At 39.4% G+C, this 5,661-nt stretch overlaps 1 protein-coding gene across 1 annotated transcript in view; it reads left to right on the forward strand.

Annotated features, from left to right (window-relative positions):
- The window catches only part of Prr16 (proline rich 16), a 352,155-nt gene that overhangs the window by 315,158 nt on the left and 31,336 nt on the right, over positions 1-5,661 (forward strand). The gene's annotated exons all lie outside the window — the stretch shown is intronic.

Genomic DNA, 5,661 nt, shown 5'->3' on the forward strand with positions numbered 1-5,661 from the left:
TTTGTTTACTTTTGTCAGAGATGGGTATTCCATTACCATTCAAATACTGTAGGTGCATGAATTCAGCAAAGTAATCCAATACACAACAGTAGCCCATAATAGTAGTGGGTTCTCTGAAGGACTGGCAATGTCAGAAGTTGTTGACCTAAGTCTTTTACAACTCAACGTATTAATATAGCTTTACTTTTTATACCTCATTTTTTCTCTTTCTTTCTTTCTTTCTTTCTTTCTTTCTTTCTTTCTTTCTTTCTTTCTTTCTTTCTTTCTTTTTCTTCTTTCTTTCTTTTTTTTTTTTTCAGTACCGGGGATTGAACTCAGGACCTCGCACTTGCAAGGCAGTCACTTATGCCACTGAGCCATCTCCCTGGCCATATACCTCATTTTTATCCTTTTCTGCTAGATGGTTAAGACCAAGATAAAGCAAGACCTATATAACTAGATTTTTTCCCATAATTTTATTGACAGACAAATAGCAATGAGACAGTTTCAAATCAAATTGGTAGGACAGTTTCAATAATTAACACATTGCATACTGTCTTCCTAGTGGTTATTTGCTGTACAAGATGCAGACATGATATTATATTTACAAATACTATTACAACAAATCCCGCTATTCATTAAGAGGCTGTAACTACATATCTATCCTAACCATTTTGAATACACAGATACAAAATGGGCATTCATTTATATATCCTCTTTTTTGTTTAGTTCCATTATTTGAATATTATAGGTGTGTAAACTCAGCAAAATATTCTAAAAGAGTCCAGTAATCCATAATAGTATTGGGTCTTCTGCTTGACTGGCAGTGTCAGAAATTGTTGACCTGAGTCCCCTACAGCTCAACATAACAACATGGTTTTACTTCTTGTACTTTGTTTTTATACTTTTCTGCTGGATGGTTAAGACCAAGATAAAGCAAGACCTATGTAACAAGAGTTGTATAACTAGATTTTTTTTTAAAGTGTGTCTCTAGTCAAGTTTATGATGTGAAATGGAATAAATCAGATACTCAGGCTGAAATATTTCATGACTTCCTTTTTATAAAAAAGCACAGGGGCCAGGGAGATGGCTCAGTGGAATAAGTGCTTCCCTGGCAAGTGCAAGGACCTGAGTTCAATCCCTGGTTCCGCAAAAAAATAAATAAATAAATAAAAATTTAAAAGCACAATATGATGTAATATAAATAAAAAAAAAACAAATTAAAAAATAGATAATAGGAAACAGGTAGATAAATCTTTTGCAAATGAGAGTTAGACCAAGAGTTGGAGGGAGGGTGGAAGAAGGAGCAGGGGCAGGGTATGGAAAAGAACTAAGAAGTGTTACCTACCTGAATATGTCCTTATATTAGGCATATAATCATATGTGCTGCTAGCATATACTAATATAAAATAAAACTGGGGGAAAACACTGCCATTTATTTGGCTTAAGTTTATGACAGTATTATACTGTAGATAATTATCCATCATTGGTATAGCCCATCAATCAAAATCAACAATCAATCTTTTACTGTCTCTGGAGCTGACACTGTCTCCCTAGTTGTAGAGACAGACCTATCATGTCACACTTCATTCCTGAAAGTCTGTTTTGAGTGTCTGTCTGCTTTAAACTACATCTAGCCTCACATCACTTTATACTCCTTGGGAGATCCACACTAACCTGCTAAAATCAATGTTCCTTGGCTACTTCTGGGGCCCTTACATACTGCATACATGTAAATTCCTAAGATTGTGGCACACACTATCAATCATTTCTTAACAAATTATTTTCCTTTCTCAGTGAAAGAACATTTGAATGCTAACTATACAGGTGGTTATCATTTCCCAAAATGTATGTGTCTGCTTCTTCTGTAACTAATAGGTATGACTCGTAATATTAAACTAGGAAAGGGAAGCAAGTGATATGTACAACTTCAAAGATACTTTTTTTTCCAAGATAGCTTTAAGAAAAGCAGTTTTTCATCTTCTGCACCTTCCTCCTTTATGCTACTGAAATGAAAACTGGATAGCATGTAGGTTGCACACTGAGACCACAAAATTGAGACCACACACTGGAAGGTTCACATGTCCATTGTTTGAAACAGCCAACTTTAGGTGAAAAGAAAGAGAATTCCAATGCACACCAGCCACTGTGTCTGCCTGAGCAGACACTTTAATCTGCTGAGCTATTTGGCTAGCCTTTGACAGGAATTTTTAATAGATATTTTTCTTATTTTATTAATTGAGCTTTTGAAAACTATTTTTAATAACATCTAAAAGATTAGACAGAGAAAGCATGAAACAAAGTGGATCTATTTGTTTGTTGCTGATATATGTGGAACTTTTGTAAAAGAGAGTAAAAGCAGTAGAAGTGATTTAGTCATACTTGAGCACGCAAATTCTACTTTAATTTTTTGGTTAACATTTAAAAAAATTTAACTTCAATCTCAAAGTTCAGGATATAAGCTATATCATATTGTCCATTAAAATCCCCTTTTCCCGAGACCCAGTCCTAGCCCAGGTCCGGTGAGTGTGCGGAGAGCTTCCTGCTACCCTGCGCTAGCGGGACCAGTCCCAGCCCAGGTGCAGTGTGGGCCGGACCCACTCCCACCCCCTTGGGCTGACCCCCACCACTCCGCAGTACCTCCCCAGCCCCACGCGCCTGCTGAGTAGGAATTTCTGCCAAGTTCTGGGAGCCCCCAGACCCAGCCCTAGCCCAGGTCCGGTGAGTGTGTGGAGAGCTTCCTGCTACCCTTCGCCAGCAGGACCAGTCCCAGCCCAGGCACAGCGTGGGCCAGACCCTCTCCCACACCCTTGGGCTGCCCCCCACCACTCCGCAGTACCTCCCCCACCCCGCCCGCCGAGTAGGAATTTCTGCCGTGTCCGGATACCCCCAGATGCAGTCCTAGCCCAGGTCTGGTGAGTGTGTGGGAGAGCTTCTTCTTCCGCCTACTTCACCTTGCCCCCTTCAGGCACAGCTCAGTCCTGGCATACATGCCTGGGGTGTAATCCTGCAGCTGCAATCCCTGCAGAGAGTGTAGAGGATAGATCCAACCAGCTAGTCCAGGAGCAGAACATCTCGCCACAGGGGCACAACAGGTTCACCCTCAAGGGCAGCAGTGGGAAGGAGCTGAGCACAGCAGCCAGACCAAAGGCAGACACACCTAGTTAAGTCCAAACTTTGTAGAGCTGCACCTGAACTTCAGTACGTGCGAAGGTTATAACTACAGCAAAGATCTACAACAAAGGTCAGAAGACAGTACTACACAAAATGACCTGAAAATCCCCTTTTCCCGAATATAACATAGTAAAACTATTCAATCTCTTGTGTCTTAGTTACTTTTCTCTTGTTGATGAGACAAAATAACTGATGCCAAAAATTAAGGAAGGAAAGTTTCATTTAGCTTAGTTAGTGGATATTTTTGTCCATAATCAGCTGGCTCCAAGGTAAGGTGATACATGGCACAGAGGCAACTGTTCACAGGGGTTGAACTCAGCAAAAGCAACAGCAAAAGGGGGAAGAGCAAGTCTCTTTTCCTCCCTTATATTGTAAGCAGGCTACCGACCCTTAGTGCAGGTGTGGCATTCCCATCATCTCCCTGTCCTCCTCTTGCTCAGGACATGTTTTCAAAGAAATGACTTGGGCTTTCTACCAAGTCACTTAATTAACCTTCTAAAATTCTCAAATTGACACAATGAACAACATCCTGGAGTGGTAAGAGCATGTTCTCTACACTGGAGGATGTAGAATTGCTTTGTTACTTACTTAAGCTTCTAAACTTCTCAATTTGACACAGTGTATCAACCATTACACCTTAGCTCATGATAAAATTAATTTGGGTCATAGTGATTGATAATTGTCTTTCATTCTCAACCTACCCCATGCTTTCAGTTTGTATTTATTTTTTTTAGTAGAATATGTTTGCAGTATATAATGATTATATTCCTCATTAGAAATTAGTGTATGTATATAACAACTCTTCATCATTTTTTTATTCATCTTCTTACCTTCTCCCCTTCCTCTCTTAGTCCCACTTTTTGCAAAAATTCTACCAACCCATACTTTTAAATGAAAAGTTCAAGTGTGACTAGTTGTCAAAAAAAGGTAGACATCCTCTTAAGGCACAGGCAAGTGAGGAAGGTGTTCCTATTCTTCCTGTTGAGCTTTCCCAGCTCCTTGTATGGGGTGGTAAGACAGGTAAGCAAGAGACTCCTTGAATTACTGCTGTGCACAAAATCCTAGCCAGTGTCAGGAATCAGCCTTTTTCAGCTTCTATAGTTAAGATAGAGGAGACAATTGCCATTAGATAATGTCAAATTCCAGTGGGTACTTTGAGTTGAAACACAGAGCCAGACTCATTAAATAACAAATCTCCTAACTGATTAGACTTATTATTTCATTTCATTATTCTCAAAATATCTTTACCACTCTTCACTTGAAGGAATACCTTGGTCCCTACTCACCACATAATGGCAGGGCTTTATGGCACTTTAAGTTTTGGTAACTGAAATCTATAATTATAGTGTCACTAGACATTATAGATAAAGAAGTCATTTGAATGCGGCATGATTGTATAACAAATAAAAGTTAAATCTTTGTTGTCTTGGGCACAGTTGTGTTTAGTTCATATAGCAATTTATTTCTCTGTAGATTTAAGAATAACGCTAGCTATTGTATAAAAACCTGTTTTATTCCCTTGATACCTTATGTAACTTTTAAGCTTCAAAGGAAATAAATTTTCAGGAGCTGGGGAGATGGCTCAGTGGAATAAGCGCTTCCCTGGAAGCTCAAGGGCCTGAGTTCAATCCCCAGTTCTGGAAAAAAAAAAAAAAAAAGGAAAAAAGCGCTTCCCAAGAAATAAATTTTCTTAACAGTAGAAATCACATTTTTTAAAAAATTTCTGAAGTACTTATCAAAGCATGCCAAAAAGACATAGGCACTTTATGTGCATGAATACCAACATCTAAAATCCACTGTAATTACATATGAGTACAAACAAGATATAGGAAAGATATGTTTATTTCACTTGATTTGATTTCCCTGTGCCCTACTAAACAGTTTTTTACTAATTTCAAAAATTACTACTTTCATATTTTTGTACTCAGTATAAAAACACATGAGCAATTTTATATTTAATTACTTTTTATTATAATGCACAGCTAATATTTGAGCTCAACTTTATTCGATTAAGTTTAAGAATTTAATTCTAGATCTGTATATATTATGTCATTACTATATTTCTGTGTGGAAAGTTCCCTTTCTCTGAAGAATTCTTCAAGAATAAAATATATCCAAATGCTTGTTTTAGGAATATTTGAGGTTATCATCAAACCTGTTGCTAAGATTGACAGATATAGTTATGCAACATTGGACAAATAGAGACCCAGTCCTAGCCCAGGTCCGGTGAGTGTGTGGAGAGCTTCTTGCTACCCTGCGCTGGCGGGACCAGTCCCAGCCCAGGAGCAGCTGGGCTGGACCCTCTCCCACCCCCTTGGGCTGCTCCCCACCACTCTGCAGAATCACCCCACCCAGCCTGCCGAGTTGGAATTTCTGCCATGTTTCGGTAACCCCTAGACCCAGTCCTAGCCCAGACCCAGTGAGCACGAGGGAGAGCTTCCTCTCCCCCCTACTCCACCTTGCCCCCTCCAGGCACAGCTCAGGCCTGGCATACATGCCTGGGGTGTA

Source organism: Octodon degus, unplaced genomic scaffold (assembly GCF_000260255.1).
Source record: "Octodon degus isolate 3935 unplaced genomic scaffold, OctDeg1.0 scaffold00124, whole genome shotgun sequence".
Lineage (NCBI taxonomy): Eukaryota > Metazoa > Chordata > Mammalia > Rodentia > Octodontidae > Octodon > Octodon degus.